General features: G+C 37.0%; 2 protein-coding genes across 5 annotated transcripts in view; one reads left to right on the top strand and one right to left on the bottom strand.

The window, feature by feature from the left end:
* TRNT1 (tRNA nucleotidyl transferase 1) overlaps window positions 1-20,805 on the bottom strand; it is an 88,220-nt gene that overhangs the window by 25,956 nt on the left and 41,459 nt on the right. The gene's annotated exons all lie outside the window — the stretch shown is intronic.
* The window catches only part of IL5RA (interleukin 5 receptor subunit alpha), a 41,028-nt gene continuing 38,110 nt past the window's right edge, over window positions 17,888-20,805 (top strand). The window contains exon 1 of one of the 3 annotated variants that reach the window (XM_021069274.1): window positions 17,888-20,158. The gene's annotated coding sequence lies outside the window, so the exon portion shown is untranslated. The remainder of the gene's footprint in view (window positions 20,159-20,805) is intronic. The other 2 variants (XM_013981906.2, XM_021069275.1) reach the window with 2 other exon arrangements.

Raw genomic sequence — 20,805 nt, 5'->3', positions numbered from 1 at the left:
CCTCTTAAAATTCATATGCTATGGTATTTCTGTGGCTTCCATGGATAAGACCTGTTATCTTCAGAGATGTTAAGTGCCCCATTTTGAGAAGCAGAGGACTAGCCTTGAAAGTTGTCATTAACTCAATCCAACTGCTTATCACAATAATGAAAAATACATATATACATACACACACACACACACCTCCTAATTCAAGTGACTAAGACAAAATACAGAGAAGGACTTAATGTAGAAGAGCCTATCACTAAAGACATAGCCATTAACAGGATAATAGGAGACATTATGGATAATTCTATAGAAAATAATTTGATACTGTAGATGAAATAGACAAATTCTTTGAAAAATACAACTTATCAAAACTGAAACAGGATGAAATTTTAAAATCTGAATAGCATTTTGCTATTAAAGAAATTGAATTTTGTTCAACAAATGCCCCACAAAGATAATTCCAGGCCCCCATGGTTTCAGCAGTCAAATGTATCAACCACTCAAGGAAGAAATAATGCCAATCTTGCACAATTTTTGTTCAGAAAATAGAGGAGGGAACACTCTTCCTTCATTTGAGGCCAGAATAGCACTGATAAAAAACTTGAAATAGATATTACCAAAAAAAAAAAATTTGCAGATCAAGATCCACATGAACATGGAAACAAATAGCTTTAATAAAATGTTAGCAAATTGAATGCAACAAGTTGGATCAAGTTGGGTTCATTCTAGGACTGCAAACTGGATTTAACATTTGAAAATCAATGTTATTCACCATATTACAGGCTAAAAAAGAAAAACTATATAATCATCCCAATAGATTCATAAAATCATTTAAAATTCAATACTTGTGAAAATTAAAAAGACTTCCACAATCTGGCAAAGGGCATCTCTGAAAAATATACAGCTAATATCATACTTAATGGTAAAATACTGGCCACTTTTCCTCTAATATCAGCAACAAGAATGCTCATTCTCAGGTCTTCTTTTCAACATTTTACCATAGTTCAAACCATTAACATAGGCAAGGAAAGAAATAAAAGATTTAATAATTGAGAAGGAAGTGAAACTGTCTTTGTTTTCACATGATGTAATAGTTAACATAGAAATCATAGAAATTAACAAAACTTACAAGTAATGACTTGTGTTTAGCAAGGTCTTAGGATTAAAGTTGAATAAATTAACAATATATTAAAAAGATCCTACAACATGATCAAGTATAATTTATGCCAGGGATGTAAGGACTTTTTAATATCAGTAAATCAATTAGTGTGAAGACCACATATGACAAACTCACAACTAACATTATTCCCAATGGTGAAAAACTGAAAGCATTTCTGCTAAGACCAGGAACAAGACAAGGATGTCCACTGGCACCACTTTTGTTCAACATAATTTTTGAACTTCTAACCATGGCCATCAGAAAAGAAAAATAAAAGGAATCTAAATTGGAACAGAAGTAAAACTGTCACTGTTTACAGATGACATGAAATTATACATAGAAAATGCTAAAGATGCTACCAGAATACTATTAGATATCATCAAGGAGTTTGCTAAAGTTGCAGGATACAAAATTTATACACAGAAATCTTTTGTATTCCTATACACTAACAATGAAAGATCAGAGAGATAAATTAAGGAAACAATCCCATTTACCAATGCATGAAAAAGAATAAAATATCTAGAAATAAACCTACTTAACGAGGCAAAAGTTCTGTACTCTGGGAACCACAAGATGCTGATCAAAGAAATTGAAGATAACATAAATAGATGGAAAGGTATACCATGATCTTGGAATGGAACAATCAATAGGATCAAAATGACGATACTACCAAGACAATTTACAGATTCAATGCTATCCCTGTCAAATTACCAATAGCTTTTTTCACAGAACTAGGACAAAAAAAATAATTTATATGGAAACAAAAGCCCTCAAATAGCCAAACCAATCTTGAAAAAGAAAAATAGAACTAGAGGAATCAGGCTTACAGGTTTCAGACTATACTACAAAGCTACAGTCATCAAAACAGTATAGCACTGGCACAAAAATAGAAATATAGATCAGTGGAACAGGATAGAAAGCCCAGAGATGAACCCAAGCACCTATGGTCAGTTAATACATGACAAAGAGGCAAGAATATACAATGGAAAATAAGACAGTCTCTTCAACGAATTGTGCTGAGGAAACTGGATAGCTACATGTAAAAAAAAAAAATGAAATTAGAACATTCTCTAATATCATACACAAACTCAAAATGGATTAAAGACCTAAATATAAGGCTGGATACTATAAAGAGGCAGAACACACTTTGCCATAAATTGCAACAGTATCTTTCTGGAACCACCTCTGAGAGTAAAAAAATAAAAACAGAAGTAAACAAATAGGACTTAAGTAATCTCACAGCAAAGGAGACCATAAACAAAATGAAAAGATAACCCACAGAAGGAGAGAAAATCTTTGGAAATGAAGTGACCAACAGGGGATTAATCTCCAAAAAATACAAACATCCCATGCAGAGTTTCATAGCAAAAAAACCAAACAACCCAATCAAAAAAAAAAAAAAAAAAAAAAAAAAAAAAGATCTAAATAGACATTTCTCCAAAGACAGACAGATGGCGAAAAAGCCCATGAAAAGGTGTTCAGTGTTGCTGTTAGAAAAATTTCAATCAAAACTACAATGACGTATCACCGTACACTGGTCAGAAAGGTCATCATCAAAAAGTCAACAAACAATAAATGCTGGCGAGGATGTGGAGGAAAGGGAACCCTCCACCGTTGGTGGGAATGCAAATTGCTACAACCATTATGGAGAACAGTATGGAGGTCCCTTTAAAAACTAAACATATAGAACTACTATATGACCCAGAAAATCCACTCCTGGGCATATATGCAGAGAAAACCATAATTTGAAAAGATGCATGCACCCCAGAATTTACTGCAACATGATTTACAATAGCCAAGATAAGGAAGCAACCTCTGTCCATGAACAGTGGAATAGATAAAGATATGGTATGTAAACACACACACACACACCCATTGGAACATTACTCAGCCATAAAAAAGAATGAAATAATGCTATTTGCAGCAACATGGAAGGACCTAGAGATTATGTTACTAAGTGAGGTAAGTCAGACAGAGAAAGACAAATGTAGTATGATACCACTTCTATGTGGAATCTAAAAAAAAAAAATGATATAAATGAACTCATTTACAAAACAGAAACAGACTCTCAGATTTCAAAAGCAAACTTAAGGTTACCAAAGGAGAAAGGTTGGGGGTGGATCAGCAGGGTGGGATTAACATATACCCACTAATATATATATAATTGATAACTAACAAAGACCTACCATATAGCACAAGCAGGTCTACTCAATGTTCTGTATTAACCTATATAGGAAAAAAGAAATGATATATATATCTATATATCATATGTGTATATATATATATTTCCACATATATATCTCCATATATGTATCTCCATGTATATACACACACATATGTATATATATATGACTAACTTTGCTGTACACCTGAAGCTAATACAACATTGTAAATCAACTCTACCCCAATAAAATTGTTTTAAAAAGAAATAAAATTATAAAAAATTATTTGTATTTTATATAATAGAAACAAATAGTTATAAATCCTAATTTTAATGGTAGGTAAATTATATACAGAGATATATAGTATAATGTAAGAATAAAGATAACAAAAGAAACAAGAAACTTGGTTGTCAAGCAAGCATTCATAAAGTAATACATTATCAGTTATTAGAGAAATGCAAATCAAAACCACAATGAGAAAAAAAAGAAAAAAACACAAGATATCATTACATACTTTTAGAATATTTTAATTTTAAAAAAACTGGGAATATTAAGTGCTGGTGGAGATGCAGATCAACTAGAACACTTCTCCATTGTTGGTGAGAATACAAACTACTGCAGCCACTCTGGAGAACAGTTTGACACTATCTGATAAAGATGTATATATATACTTACCTTATAACCCAGCAATCCTATTCATAGATGTTTACCTGAGAGAAATAAAAATTTACACTCATACCAAAAAATGCATGTGAGTAGTTACAGTAGCTTTATTGAAAATCATTCAAACCTGGAAATAAGCCAACTTTCCTCTAAAACATGAATAGATAAGTAACCTGTGGTACATCCAGGCAAAGAACTACTACTCAACAACATAAAATTGCTGATACACGCAATATGTCTAAACTCTAGTCTAGAAAGCCAGACTCTTGGGAGTTCCCACTGTGGCTCAGTCAGTTAAGAACCCAGCATTGTCTCTGTGAGGATTCAGGTTCAACCCCTGGCCTTGCCCAGTAAGTTAAGGATCCGGCACTACTGCAAGCTGAGGCATAGGTCACAAGTACAGCTTGGATCCAGTGTGGCTGTGGCATAGGCTAGCAGCTGCAGCTCCACTTCTACTCATAGCCTGGGAACTTGCATTTGCTGCAGGTGCAGATAGAAGAAAGAAAGAAGAAAAAAAGAAGAAAGCCAGACTCAGAAAACTACACACAGAATGATTCTATTTATATGACTTCCCAAGGAAGGCAAAACTATAGAGACAGCAAACAGATCTGTAGTTGCCCAGGACTGGAGATAGAGCAATATATTTACTACAAAGGGGCCTGAGAGAATTGGGGGGAATTGATGGTGTGGTTCTCTATCTTGATAATGGCAGCAATTACATGACCGTGGTGTGTTTGTCAAAACACAAAGAACAATGTAATATAAAGGTTAAAGTTTCCTGTGTGTAAATTATACCTTAATAAACCTGACAAAAATATTGTCTGTCTATATAATAGCAAAAAACAACAACTAGAACATGAGATTTTTTTAAAAAAATAATTTTGATGGGCTCTCAAGGAATGTTTATTCAAGTGCATTAATTATTAAAGTATTTACATAGGAAAGTAGAATGAACAGTTTTGAGGCTATTAAACTAAAACAGTATCTCTCAACACCCTTCCCCAGTATAGTGAAGATAACTAAATCTGTACCCAAGTCCTCCTTCCTCCACACAGGATGTTAACTATTAACTCTTAACAGAGACCCATCCTAAGGAACAAAAAACTCTACCTGCCAAGGAACTGACATTTACTACATGGAAATCCTATAGGAAGTATTCCCTTTGTACAGTATACACCCAAAAGTAAATATTATGAACAGAGAATAATGTTAAGAGTCAGTTTTTTTATATACCCTGGAAACACCACAGCCATAAGTATTATTCTGCAGTTAGAAGGTAACTTATTATTGTAAAGGAATGTCAAGAAAATAAAGTAATAATACTTAGAAACATGTATCAATATTTGTTGTGTGTACCAATGTTAGGTCTTAACAGTTACCAATGCTTGTTTGAAAACTCACCAATTCTTATTGGAATGTAAGTTCAGTGCTGGTAAGTTCAGTGATTCCCTCAAGAGTGGGCAGCTTCCATCTTTATTCACAGTAAATCAGATCTTTGATTCCAGTTTATCTATCTAAGTGGACAGAATTCGGTTCCAAAATGGATACTTGCCTCTTTACCCATCTAGGTTTTGGTTATGTTCCTTGGAAACTGACTCATTCTTGAAAACTAGAAAGAGAGTAATCAGGTATTTGTAGCAGTTGTGAATTTATTGCTGTTTTCTTTCTTTCATTCATCCAGCCACCCAGCTAATGTTTGTTGTGTTTACTATGAGCCAATGACACGTGTGAATACTCACAATAATGATAAGGTTATCTAACAATTTATATCATGCTTAATACAGTGCCAGGCATTGTATTAACTCATTGGTCCTCACAAACACCCAATGAGGTATTTTTCCAAAGAGATAACTGAGGCATAGAAAGGTTAATTTGCCTAAGGTCACACAGGTAGTGAGTGGCACAAGCAGAATCCGAATCTGGACATTGTGTCTCCAAATCACCACTGTTCTCTGATAAAGCTTGATAAGCAGTCAGGGACCATATCATGCAAGGCCAGACACTTCATGGGATGACATTTAGATTTCTTTTGAATGGTAATACAAAGAATTTAAAGGTTTTCTACAGAGGGCTTTTCACAAACTCATTCGTGTTTTAATGTGTTGGATCTGGCTACAACATGGATAGTGGATTGGAAAAGCCTGGTGCATAAATTATCTCATGGTTCTGGAAGTCAGAAGTTTAAACTGCTTCTGGAGACACTTGGAAAGAATTCTTTTTGTTTTCGTTTCTTTGTCTTTTCCAACTTCTAGAGGTTCCCTCCCAGTATAATATCTTCTTTCCTCTCTCAGCCTCCTGCCACCTTATTAAAGACCTTTGTGATGACATTTGGGTCCCTTTGGTAATCTAGGACCGTCTTGCCATTGAAAGATCCTCATGTAATTCACATTTGCTATAAGGTGTCATGCTCATGGACTCTGGGAAATAGGATGTGGACATCTTTGAGGGACCATAATTCAACTTACCCCCAATTGTGTGCTGTAGTGACTGGGGGAGGGAAGACACAGGAACATTAAGGATTACTACATTACAAAACAAGTGATTGATCAAATTAGGGCATTCACTGCTTGGACCTTAATGCTGAATACTTTATCCATTTTTTCTTGCATGAGTTTTAGGTGGGTGGTTTGATTTCAGGCAAAAACACAAGGCTGAACAGATATGGACTTATTAAGTGACAGACTGATACCCTTCAGAACCTAGTTCTGCATCCCCCCTGCCAGCACCTCACTCCAGGATCCTTTGGCATAAGCCCTCCTTATTACATCAGTGCTCTGAGAAGCATTTGCATTTTAAAATAGGACAGAGAAGGGAGAATAATGCTTCCATAAAGATATGAATTTATAATGAAAGCATATTAGACCCCTCGAGGAGGAGATACTTGAGGTAATATTTAGACAAAGACAGATAAAAACATGATTATGACAAAATTTTAATATTCTGAAATTTTGGACTGATGTCATCTCAAAAAAAAACCCCAACCCTCCTCTCTCTCTCTCTCTCGTTTTTTTTTTCTTGGTAAGCCACACTGAGTAATTTGTTAAAAAGAACAAGTTCTCTTTCAAGAATGTGTTCTTTGCTTGAAATAACAAAAAGTACCTGTTTGGAGAAAAAGTCATTCACTTGTTTCATTCTCATAAAACTTTAATAGAAGCCAACTAAAGTTTAAGATCTCCCAGAGGATAAATAAAGATATTTCTCAGCAAATGTAGAATCACAATTTTCATTGGTGCTGGGGGATTTTACACACAAATGCAATTTTATTTTACATTTAAAAGAGGTAAGTAAATAGACAAATCAATTTTAGCTGTTATGAAATTTCATGCTGGGTCATTAATTTTAAAAGATGGGACTTCAGTAATAGTTAAAAGAACAGAGGCCCAAGGGTAAATACTGAGAATAATCACCTTCAAAATTCTGACTTATCAGCAACCTCAGGTCAGAACCAAGAGGAATGTGGGGAGGAAGGAATCAGGATGGTGGAATAGGAGGATGTGGAGCTCACCTCTTCCCACAAATGCATCAAGAATATGTATGCAGTTGAAACAATCATCCCAGACACCTACTGAAGACTGGCAGAAGCACTTATACACCTGAAGGTACAAGAGGGATCTCCATGTAACTGGGTAGAATGAAAGGAAAAAAATAAGAGAGAAGCAGAAGCAGACCTGCACCCCTGGGAGGGAGATGAAGGATAGGAGAGGTTCCCACACCTGACGGAGTCCTCATAGAGCAGGGAGATGAACTGGGACAGGAAAGGAGATTTGGAGGCTCAAAGGAGAACACAACAGCTAGTCCATGGCAGGCAGGACAGATGGAGACCTACATAGATGGTCCATGCCATCATGCCATCTCTAGCCTGAGATGTACATTGGCTGGTATGGGCAGGGGCTGGGTGCTAGAATGTGGGGTTGGGAGAAGAGATGTGGGGAGAGGACTGCCTTTGACTGTACAAAGGCAGCCTGAAGGGGCAGGAGAGTGGACCAGCACAACCAAGAATGTTCCAGGAGGAGGCCTGGGCCACCACAGAGACTAAGCATCAGCCATTGCTGTGTGGCATGCCAAGGGCAAGGCCACCATTGCAGCCTCTTTGCCCATGCAGGAGCCTGCCTCTGTGGGCCCTGGAAGAGTCTCCTGCCTGGGCTTCCTCTCTCTCCCTGACCCCTGTCCCACCCCCTCCTGCCAGAATGAGTTTGTACCATCAATCACTGCCCAGCCTGGCCCAAATCTGGGAAGGCCTGTACACCCTGATGCCACCCCCACCCTCTTCCTGCAGGAAGAGGCCATGAATCCAAATTGCCACCAGATCTGGCTCCTGTGAACTTGATGCTTTGGGAGTGGTCTCTAGTGGGTTGCCAACATGTAGAAGTAGGGATGAGATCACAGCTGAGCCCCAGGGACCCTGTGACTAAGGAGGAAGAGCTGAAATCTCTCCCCCTAGCTGTGAAGACCTCCACTGTTGACTTTGTAAACACAAGGATTTGTGGACCATCCAAATGGACAAGTGCTCCCACAGCTGAAACAGGTCTAGCATTAGCAGCTGTGGGCTTTGTGGGTGTGCACTTGCAGGAGATGGACAGGAGCAAAGTCTGAGCTGCCTCCAGAACTCTCACAGCAGGCCCAGAGGAACAACTACTACAGTCCTGGGACCTGACCTCAGTTGATATGCCCTGGTGACCTGGTGAAAACAATGCTTAAGATACACCTGGGCCAACTGTTGACATACCCATGGTTAAGGTGGGGCTGAGAGCAGTGCCAACAAAAGTATACTTTGTGAGCCTGCACAATGGGTGAAAGGTGACACAACAGACGATGCTTAAATGTGAACAATTCCAGTGGAGGAGAGTACTCCCTGGAATACTGGAATACTCCTAGTGAGAGTAGTCCAATCCTGCCTAGCTCACAATATAGATAAGAACACAGCTTAGAAACAAATCTGGGGGCTTCTTCTCCAACGACTAGTGACAGAGTCTGCTCCTTAGAGGGAAGTGACAACCACAGAGCAGAGAGGACTCCCCACTCAATACCCACTGCAGGCTTTGGTTGCCACAACATCACTCATACCTCCTAACAAGGGGATAATGGCTAACATACACTGAGGAAAGAGGTGGCAGGCATCCATATTAAAAATAGTCCCAGCACCAAAAAATATTAAGCTCAGACAGGCTGCCTAGAGTCATCCTGAGCTCAAAGCCACCTCTTAATACACCCTTTGACACAACCCTGACCACCAGAGGGACAAGACCCAGCTCCACCCACCAGTGGGAAGACACCAGTTCCTCACACCAGGAAGTCTACACAAGCCCCTGTTCCCAGCAGGAGGCAGAAACCAGAAGCAAGAGGAACTAAAATCCTGTAGCTTAAGGAAAGGAGCTCACAAACACAAAGTTATGCAAAATGACATGACAGAGAAATATGTTTCAGATAAAGGAAAAAGATAAAACCCACAGAGGAGATAGGCAGTCTCCCTGAAAAAGAATTCACAGTAATGATAGTAAGGATCTCAAAAAAAGAACAGAGGCACAATTGGGAAGTTACAAGAAATGTTTAACAAAGAACTAGAAGATTTAAAGAACAAAGATTAATGATACAATAAATGAAATGAACAATACTCTAGAAGGAATCAATAGCAGAATAACTAAGGCAGAAGAATAAAAGGTGAACTGGAAGACAGAGTGGTGGAAATCACTGTTGCGAAAAAGATTAAGAAAGAAGAATGAAAAGAAATGAGAACAGTCTAAAACTCACCAAAATTTGCATTATAAGGGTCCCAGAAGGAGAAGAGAGAGAGAACAGGCCTGAGAAAATATTTGAAGAGATTAAAGCTGACAACATCCTAGCATGGGAAAGGAAACTGTCACTCAAGTCCAGAGAGCACAGAGAGTACGATTCAGGATAAACTCAAGGAGAAACACACCAAGACACACATTAATCAAAAGATAATAACAATTAAGGACAAAGAAAAAAATATTAAAAACAATAAGAGAAAAGTAACACATAACATACAAGAGAATTCCCATAAGGTTATCAGCTGATTTTGTAGCAGAAATTCTGTAGGCTACAAGTAGGGAGTAGTAAATTTATTTGAAGTGATAAAATGGGAGTTCCTGTTGTGGCTCAGTGGAAACAAATCTGACTAGTATCCATGAAGATGGAAGTTTGATCCCTGGCCTTGCTCAGTGGGTTAAGGATCCAGCATTGCTGTGAGCTGTGGTGTAGGTCACAGAGGCAGCTTGGATCTCATGTTACTGTGGCTGTGGTGTAGGCCAGAGGCTACAGCTTCAATTTGACCCCTAGCCTTGGAACTTCCATATGCTGTGGCTGTGGTGGAGGTCAGAGGCTACAGCTTCAATTTGACCCCTAGCCTGGGAACTTCCATATGCTGTGGGTGTGGCACTAAAAAGACAATAGATAAATAAATAAATAAATAAGGTGATAAAAAGAAAAACCTATAACCAAGAATACTTTATACAGCAAGCAAGCTCTCATTCAGATTTAAAAGAGAAATCAAAAGATTTATAGACAAGCAAAAGACAGTTTAGCACCACCAAACCAGTTTTACAAAAAAACACTAAAGGAAATCCTCTACCTGGGAGAAAAAAAAAAAAGGCCACAACTAGAAACAGGAAAATTACAAATAGGAAAGCTCACCAGTAAAGGCAAACATAAAATAAAAGTAGAAAATCATCCATAGACAAATATGATATCAAAACCAGCAGTGGTGTGGAGAGCACCAATGCAGAATATTGAAAATGCATTTAAAACTAAGAGACCAGTAACTTAAAACATTTTTGTATACACATAGTTGGCTATATCAAAATCTTATGGGAAATGCAAACCAAAAGACTACAATAGAAACACAGGAAAAAAAAGTAATCCAAATACAAAAATAAAGATAGTCATCAGAACACAAGAGAACAAAAAAGAGGATAAAAAAGCCTAGCAACTCAACAACTACAAATCTAAAACAATAAAATGGAAATAAATACATACCTATTGCTAATTACTTTGAATATAAATGGATTAAATGTTCTAACCAAAAGATGCAGATTGGCCAAATGGATGAAAAAACAAGACCAATATATATGCTATCTATAAGAGATCCACAAAGATCTAGGGACGTGTACAGACTGAAAGTGAGGAGATAAAAGAAGATACTCAATGCAAATGAAAATCAAAAGAAAGCTAGAGTAGCAATATTCATATAGGACAAAAAAGACTTTAAAATAAAGAATGTTACATGAGACAAAGAAGGACATTACATAATGATCAAAGGATAAATCCTAAGAAGAAGATATAACAAGTGTAAATATATATGCACCCAACATAGGAGCACCTCAATATATAAGGCAACTGCTAACACCCTTTAAAGAAGAAATTGATAATAACACAGTAACAGTGGGAACTTTAACACCCCTTTTATTGTGATAGACAGATCATCCAGACAGAAAATCAACAAGGAAATATGGTTCATAAATGATGTATAATACCATATGGACTTAATTTATATTTATAGAACATTCCATCTGAGAGTAGCAGAATATACATTCTTCCAAGTGCACATGGAACATCCTTTAGGAAAGACCACATTCTGGGCCACAAATCAAGCCTTGGTCAATTTAAGAAAACTGAAATCATATCAAGTATCTTTTCTGACCACAATGCTATAAGACTAGAAATCATCTATAAGGAAAAAAACACTACAAAACCCACAAACATGTGAAGGTTATAGAATATGTTACTAAACAACCAGTAGATCACTGCAGAAATCAAAAAGGAAATTAAAAAAATACCTAGAAACACATGAAAATGAAAACACTATGATCCAAAACCTATGGGACACAGCAAAACCAGGTCAAAGGGGGAGGTTTTTAGCAATACAGCTTACCTCAAAAGACAAGAAAAACCTCAAATAGACAATGTAATCTTACACCTAAAGAAATTAGAGAACAAACAAAATCCAATGTGACTAGAAGGGAAGAAATGATAAAGACTAGAGCAGAAATATATGGGATACGGACAAAGAAAACAAAAAAATCAATGAAACTAAAAGCTGGTTCTTGAAAAGATCAACAAAACTGATAAACCTTTAGCTAAACTCATCAAGAAAAGGTAGAGGACTCAAATCAATAAAATTAGAAATGAAAATGGAGATATTACAACAGATACCCAAGAAACACAAAGGATCGTAAGAGACTACTGCAGGCAGCCATGTGCCAATAAAATGAACAACCTAGAAGAAAAGGACAAATTATTAGAAAGGTACAACCTTTCAAGAGTGAACCAGGAAGACACAGAAAATATGAACAGACTAAAGACAAGTAATGAAATTGAAATTGTGATTTAAGAACTTACAAAATAAATAAAAGTCCAGGATCAGATGGCTTCAAAGGGAATTTCTATCAAACATTTAAATAAGCTTTATATCATAATAAACAACCCAATCAAAAAATGGTCAGGTCTAAATAGACATCTCTCCAAAGCAGATAGACAGATGGCCCAAAAGTACATGAAAAGGTGCTTGACACCACTAATTATCATAGAAAGGCAAATAAAATTGCAGTGAGTTGTCATCTCACACCAGTCAGAATGGTCATCATCAAAAAGTCTACAAATGGAGTTTCCATTATGGTCAGCAGGTTAAGGACCTGACACAGTATCCATGAGGATGAGGGTTCGATCCCTGACCTCGCTCAGTGGGTTAAGGATCCAGCACTGCTGCACGCTGTGGGTAGGTCACAGATGCAGTTCAAATCCAGTGTTGCTTTAGCTGTGGCTTAGGCCTCAGTTGCAGCTTCAATTTTACCCTGGGCCTGGAATGTTCCATGTGCCACAAATGCCGTAAAAAAGAAGGAAAAAAAAAAGGTCTATAAACAATAAATACTGGAGAGGGTGTGAAGAAAAGGGAACCCTCCTACACTGTTGGTATGAATATAAATTGGTACAACCACAATGTGAACAGTATGGATATTTCTTAAAAAACTAAATATTGAACTACCATATGACCCAGCAATCATACTCCTGGGAATGTATCCATTCAAAACTATAATTCAAAAAAAATACATGCACCCCAATGTCATTGCAGCACTGTTTACAATAGCCAAAACAGGGAAACAACCTAAATGTCCATCAATAGAAGAGAAGATAGAGAAAATGTGATACATGCATAAAACGGAGTATTGCTCAGCCATGAAGAAGCACAAAGTAATGCCATTGCAACAACAGGGATGGAGCTAAAGATTATCATACTAAGTGAAGTAAGACAAATATCTCATGATACTATATATATATATATGGGTTCTAATAAAAATGATACAAAAGAACTTACTTATAAAATAGAAACAGATTCACAGATTTCAAAATCAAACCTCTGGTTACCAAAGGTGAAAAGGGTGGGGTGAGGGAAATTAGGATGTTGGGGCTACCATATACACACCACTATATGTAAAACTGATAACTAACAAGGATCTACTGTATATTACAGGGAATTGTCTTAATATCCTATAATAGCCTATATGGGAAAAACGTCTGAAAAAGAATGGATGGATGTATAAATGATTCACTTTGTTGTACAACTGAAACTAATACAGCATTGTAAGTCAAATATATTCTAATAAAATTCAAAAAAAAAGAGAAACAAAAGGAGTCTAAACCAGCTTTCTTGCCGTGTTCTCCATTGAATCTCTTAACCTGTACATGCATGAACTCCTATGAATTCCCTGTGTAATAACACAACTCCCCCTCTTTCCTTAACACTGCATTCCTGATGAATTCTGATGAAACAATGTAGATCAAATTTAAGACCTGTCCCACATCTAGTGGTAGAGACAGAGATGTAAACATAATATTCTGTACAGTATAAAAATAAAATTTACAAAAATGCAGCAATTTAATATATATTCAAAGTGAAGAGAGTAGAGTCAGAGAGGTCCTCCCATAGGAGAACAGACTTAATCTGAACTAATTAAAAGTTTCTCAAGAGGAATCGCCTTCCTGACATCTAACAATACCAAATGAAATATTTAATTCCAACATAATTTAAAATGGGCTGGTGAGTGCAGCTAATCCTCATTATTATTAAGAGCATCATTATCATCATCAATTGGAAAAGGCATGTGATGGTATTTAGATGATTCTGGCTTCTTGTAAAGAGTGTTCATGCCTAGGATTCCTTTGCAAGGATGTGATTTCACAGTAATAGAAAAACTGCCACTACCATAGTCAACTCTAAAAATATCTGGTATCACTTGACAATAAAATACAGGCTTGACATATTTTTAAAAAGAGGTATTTAATTCCATTCAGTTATTGTTATACTGTTTCTTTTACAATAATGATGGGAATTATTACTCAATTATTATTTATTATTTACTTTATAAAGTTTTGCCATGCTGGGCAAGGTGACTTTGGAAAGCATCATAAAGAAGATTTCTTAAGTAAGTTTTCTGGAATCTCAGTTTATTCATATGTAAGATAGGTTTATAGGATTTTCTTATGATAATGTGCATAAAGCAATTGACAGTTCCAAGCACATAGGAGTTTTATTCCTGAATAAAATGGAATGCTAGTTTACATTAATAAATTTAGTTTAATTTTTAGTTAGTTTTTTAATGATGTAGTTGATTTCCTCTATTTGTCTTTGAAAGGAAAACTGGCCCCTGGAAAATTATTTTGTGCTATATACTTATGTCAAATAATTATGTTATTCACCTTAATCTAATCAATGGTATATGTTGATTATATCTCAAACTGGAAAAAATAAAGTATTCAAATACAACTGGTTGCTGAGTAAAGAAATAAAAAAGCTTAAGTTACTGAGATTCTTTACTGAACAAACACATGCTTTTAATTTTAGCTATACATGGTAAATCTACAGATTGATTTTACATCGGAATTATTCTAATAATTACCTGGGATTCTATTTAAATCCTATTAGTACTTCTATTTTTTTAACAACAGGGTTTTTTTTTTTTGCAGCATAATTCACATACTGTAAAATTCACCTATGTTTTTCAAGTATAGTCCCAGAGTTGGCAATCATCACTTCAATCCATTTTAGAACATTTTCATTACCTCAAAAGAAACCTCAAACCTATTAGCAGTCACTTCCCATTTTGTCCCAGTTCCCCCCATCCAGCCTTAGGTAACCACTAACTGATCCGCTTTCTATCTTTATAGATTTAACTATTCCAAACATTTAATGTAGGTAGAATTATACATTATGTGATCTTTTGTGAACTAGCTTTTTCACTTAGCTTTGTGTTTTCAAGATTAATTCATGTTACACTCTTCATAAGTACTTAATTCCTTTTATGGCTTAATAATATTCCCATGGATATGCTACATGTTCCTTATCCATTCATCAGCTGATAGACATTTGTGTTTTTTCACCCTTTGGCTATTCTGTGTAACAGTGCTATGAACAGTCAAGTATAAATTTTTGTGTGGATATATGTTTTCAGTTCCGTTGGGTATCTGCCTAGAAATAAAATTGCTGGGTCATATAGCAATTCTCAACTTTTTTGAGAAACTATCAGACTGTTTTCCAAGTGACTATACCATTTTACATTCCCACCTACAGTCTGTGACGGTTCCAATTATTTCACATCCTCACCAACACCATTACCATTTTGTTTTGTTTTTTAATTTTAGCCACCCCAGTGGGTGTGAAGAGATATTTCATTGTGGTTTTCATTTTTCTGATGGATAATGATGTCAAACAGCTTTTCATGTGCATGTTGGCTATTAGTACTTACTTTGAAGTCATTTCTATTCAAATCCTTCACTTATTTTAATTTTGGGTTATTTTCCTCTTCACTGTTGAGTTGTCAGATTTTCTTATTTTTTCTCAACTCAAGTACCTTATCAGATATTTCATTTATAAATATTTTCTCCCATTCTGTGGATTGTCTCTTCAACTTCTTGCTGATGTCCTTTGTTTTTATGTTTTTATTAAAGTACAGTTGGTTTACAATGTTGCAGTTTCTGGTGTACAACAAAATGATATATGTATGCATGTGTGTATTCTTTTTCAGATTGTTTCCCATTATAGGTTATTACAAGATATTGAGTGTATCTCTCTGTGCTGTACAGTTGGCCTCATTGTTTATCTATTTTATATAAAGTAGTGTGTATCTGATAATCTCAAGTTCCTAATTTAACCCCCTCCCCATCTTCCCCTTTGGAAACCCTAAGTTTGTTTTCCATGTCTGTGAGTCCCTCTGTTTTTGTTTTGGGTATAATTTCATTTGTATTTTTTAGACTTCACATATTAAGGGATATAATATAATATTGGTCTTTCTCTGCCTTTTTTTGTTTAGTATGATAGTCTCTATATCCATCCATGTTTCTGCAAATGGCATGATGATTGCTGGTGTTATTTGTTACACAAAAGCTTCTAATTTTGGTGAAATCCAATTTATCTCTTTTTCTTTCACTACCTATGTCTTGCTGTCATATTTAAAGAACCATTGCCTTATCCAAGGTCACAACAATTTATGCATGTTTTCTTCTAAGAATTTTATAGGTTTAGCTCATTGTTATTTCTTTGACCCCTTTGCAGTCAATTTCTGTACATGATGTGAACTAAGGGTTAAATATCATTCTTGTGCATGTGTACATGCACAATTTATTGGACAGACTGACTTTCCCTCCACTGAATGTTCTTGGCACCCTTGTCAAAAAAAAAAAAAAAAAAAAAAGAAAATCGGAGTTCCCGTCGTGGCGCAGTGGTTAACGAATCCGACTAGGAACCATGAGGTTGCGGGTTCAGTCCCTGCCCTTGCTCAGTGGGTTAACGATCCGGCGTTGCCGTGAGCTGTGGTGTAGGTCGCAGATGCGGCTCGGATCCCGCGTTGCTGTGGCTCTGGTGCAGGCCGGTGGCTACAGCTCCGATTCAACCCATAGCCTGGGAACCTCCATATGCCTCGGGAGCAGCCCAAGAAATAGCAACAACAAAAGACAAAAAGACAAAAAAAAAAAAAAGAAAATCAATTGACCATAAATGAGAAGGTTTATTTCTGGAGGCCTAATTCTATTCCATTGATCTCTATGTTTCCAATATTTTAAAAATAATTTTATTCCTGCATTTATGTAAAATAAAACATTTATATATATGGAAACATAAGAAGAAGTTTAAAGGAAATATTAATCCCTCTGTGGTAAAATAAGCTGTTGGTTCCAACTATCATATCTCTTCAGTGGTTATACACATGCACACCCTTACCTTATCAAGGTAGAGTGCATGTCCTGTGGGCTTGGTCCATTTGACTCTGGGCTTGACCAGGCAGTTTGCTCTGACTCTTGGAATGTTGGTGAACATTACATAAAGAGATACTTAATGTACCCTTGTGTAGTTGGTCTTGCTTTTATGTGCTTTTGTTGTCATATGAAAAGAATATGTTCTGGGTAGCCACTGGTTCCAAATGAATGGTAGATGCCTGGAACAAACCTGAAACCGCTTTGTGATCTGGAGCCCAGCTGAGTTTAGCCAGACCCCACTCACAACTCAGAGGCTTAGGCAAGAAATAAATGCTTATCACTGATTCCCATTATGGTGTTTGCAGTTGGCTGTTCTGCAGCAACACCTAAGACGCCTACCACCTAGAGATAACCACTCCTATCAGTTTGGTCTTTTGATAAAAACAAGATCATGAAAAAATTAAACATTTTTATATATGTATATTTGCACCTCCATTGTTTTTACTTAACATTTTCCCATACTACCCTGTGTTTAAAATTCTTGATAGAGGAGTTCCTACTTTGCTGCAGTGGGTTAAGAATCTGACTACAGCTGCTAGGGTCTCTGCAGAGGCATAGGTTTGCTCCCTGGCTTAGAGCAGTGGGTTAAAGATCTAGCATTGCTGCAGCTGCAGCATACGTAGCACCTTCAGCACAGATTTAATCCTTGGCCTGGGAACATGGAAATATGCTGCAGATGAAGCCATACAAATTTTAATTTAAAAAATTGTTTAAAGTTATTGTACTCTTTTAATTATCCACATATTTCAACCTTTAAAAGTTATGCATTTCTCTTAACCATTTCTAAGTTACTTTTACTATTGTAAGTAAAAGTACAATGAATTGCACTCACTTTCCCTCTATCATATAAATCTTGGTCTACATGTCACATGATTTCCACAGAATGGATTTCTAGAATAACTTTAATAAGTTCCTTTAACCAGGACTCAAGTAGAGTCACTGAGTCCTGATTTCCATGTCATTGCTATTGATGTTTCCATCTATACTCTTCAGCTAAACCAAGATTGTTCTGCTTCTTAACAGACATAGGCAAATTTGATTTCAATTTTTGAAAAACCATTTTTGTGAAATCCTCCAGCATATTCCATTATACTGTCTTGGGACATGTATAGTTTATTCTAAAGAAGGAAGTTGTTGTCTCAAAAAATAAGCTATCCAAAGCCCTACCTTTCTTAATTTCCTTTGGACGTATTTGGAAATAGGGCATGTGGACAAAATATAAGTACTTTTTTTTTTTAATATTGGCATAGTTCATAATGCAGCATATGCCTAGGATGATGGTATCCAGGGTACCAGCCAGGTCTAATTTTCTTTATGTTTGTAACAGTATCTGGCAGAGTGCATAGATTCATTCAATAAATATTTGTTGAATAAATGAATGTAAGAAATAAAATGTTAAAACAGCCTTTCAGGCCAGAAATTACTATCCTCACAATGATTAATAATTATTTCTAAGGTTTCTAAAGTGACAAATATTCTACATCTAAAATTAGATGTAGGGCTTTAAAGAGTAGGCCAGATGGCTGAAATATACCTGAACTTCTCTGGGTGCAAATAAATGGATCTCTCTCCATTCTTTGACTTTCCTTTTCCCCCAGGGCAAAAAAGGTCACATTTTTTTTTCAGATCATATAATGACTGATCCAGTTTCTCTTTGGCAACTGCTCAAAGGATGACTTCAGGAACCCCAATGTCTGTCCTAGAACATGACAGACACTGAGCCTTCTGGAAAGTCTTGTTCAGGGTGCCCATCATTTGTCATCTTCCAAGCTGAATCCCTGATCTCACTTGGCCATCACCTTTCTCTGTATCTGCCCCGTGGGGACCTGGGGCCCTCTGTTCCCACTTCTGCATTGGCTTCCCAGGGACTGCCACCTGCCACCACTCACCTCCTCGGGCTAAGCCTGAAGGTCCCCATTCAAAGGCAAAGATTTTCATCTGGCTTAGATACTTAGCACATTAAATGCCACTCTTATCTATTCACACCCCAGGCAACATTTTTATTTATTTATTTTTAAGTTGGTTTTGCAAGTCAGTCACCTGGAAATTCCCCAGACAGAAAGGGAACAAAGGACAGGAAAACCCAACTAGGTTCACTTAAGTTGAAGGTGCTGAGCAAAGGACAGCTGAGGTACTGCCCTGGGAACTGGGTGATGACAGAAAAGGGAAGGTCCGGGGGATATTCTCAGACCCACACAGCCGTGGTCACCATCTGCATAGGGCTAATCCAGGCTACAGATGCCGGCAACACACAGAACCTCTTTCTCCCTCCTCTGCCCCTCCTCCCAGCACAGGCCCACTTGTTTGAGGGCTCAGAACCTGCTAACAGAGCAGAGAAAGGCTAAGGAAGTCCTGGACAACTGAGAATTCCTGTTCAGCTAGTAGAGAGAGGTGGGTTCTTCTGCTCCGTTTTTCTGGCAAATCACCTGCCTGGGGTTGAGTCGGGGACAGAGGCGCTGTAGTGACTCAGCTGAATGAAGCACAGAAAGAAAATAGGAATGCGGGGCTTTAAAGTACCCACAGAAAATTTGATTACCTTGTCACCCAAGAGCCAACATTCACTGCAACTCCTGAATAAAAGCAAAGGTCTTGAAAGGGAGTGAAAATGCAGATGAGACAGTTATCAGATAGGAGTTATCAGTACAAAAGAGATCCTTTCACTTGACAGCAGATTAGTCCTCAGGGCGTTGCCCTTAAGGCTTGTCCCTAACTGGCTACTTACAGATGCTCCTTGATATTTGCTTAGAGAAGCCCTGCTGATGTCCCATCATATAGGAAACTGGCTACGAATTTTTAACCATTGCAGCTGTGATGATGAAATGGTGAAGAAAGATCTGCCTCTAAGTCAAAAACTGCATCTAGAGAGACAAGGTTCATTGTCAATGCTGCATCGCTGCTTCTGACTACAAGGCCACTGCACTGCTCAGTAAGTGGGGATGCAAGGCTGAAGCTGATTCATCCCAGCGTGAGCAATCCCCTCCTTTCTCTATAAACAATACCCCGTGCTCCACCTTTCATTACATGGTAGGAGGTGGGGGGGATAGGAAAAGTGAGAGAGAATGATTTTAAATATATGGCAAACTTTTAAATAAAGGAAAGGGGGAAACAAAACTCCTTAAAACTCTACTATTAGCAGGGCAAAAGGAATGATAATGCCTTAAATCTGTCATCAGGCAGGCATAACGATTCTGGGAAGAGCATTGTATTCATTGTGTTGGCTACATAATGGAGGTGTGCAAATCTGTGCCAAGGTGAGTGACATTAAAATAACACCTAGAGTTTTTGCTGATGCTTGTATCAGAGAATTGTTTCCCACTGTGGCAGATACTTCAGTGATTAAAATGAGAACATATCTTCTGCCAAGATTTCTGAGGAAATCTATGAGTTTAGAAAAGAGGGTATAGGATAAATAAAATACCTTGATGAGGAAGTTTCAGAGTTAATTAAGAAAGCTGCAGTTTAAGAAATAACAACAACAGAAAAAGATGATTGCATTGCCTCTAACCGAAGGCTTTCTGCTTCTTGTTTCTTCTGGGAGTTCTGGGATTTTTTTAATTATTTGGTTTTATAGGA

Source organism: Sus scrofa, chromosome 13 (assembly GCF_000003025.6).
Source record: "Sus scrofa isolate TJ Tabasco breed Duroc chromosome 13, Sscrofa11.1, whole genome shotgun sequence".
NCBI lineage: Eukaryota > Metazoa > Chordata > Mammalia > Artiodactyla > Suidae > Sus > Sus scrofa.
Note: the sequence above shows the minus strand (reverse complement) of the source record. Positions and strands in the feature narration are given on the sequence as shown.